Genomic DNA, 226 nt, shown 5'->3' on the forward strand with positions numbered 1-226 from the left:
AACAAAAAAAACCCAGAAAAAAAATCCGGAAAAAAACCTCTACTTACCTTAGAAGCAGGGTGGAGGGGGCTCCAGGGCCTCCTGGCAGAGCCCCCCCGGCAGCACAGGACAGGAGGGCCTGGGCTGGGGCTGTCCCTCTGCCCCGCACTGTGCAGGCAGGCCCCAGTGAGCCAGATGGCAGCCAGATTGCCGGTAAGTGCTGGGTTTATTTTTTTGATTTTTTTAA

This window comes from Alligator sinensis, unplaced genomic scaffold (assembly GCF_000455745.1).
Source record: "Alligator sinensis unplaced genomic scaffold, ASM45574v1 scaffold48_1, whole genome shotgun sequence".
Classification (NCBI taxonomy): Eukaryota; Metazoa; Chordata; order Crocodylia; family Alligatoridae; genus Alligator; species Alligator sinensis.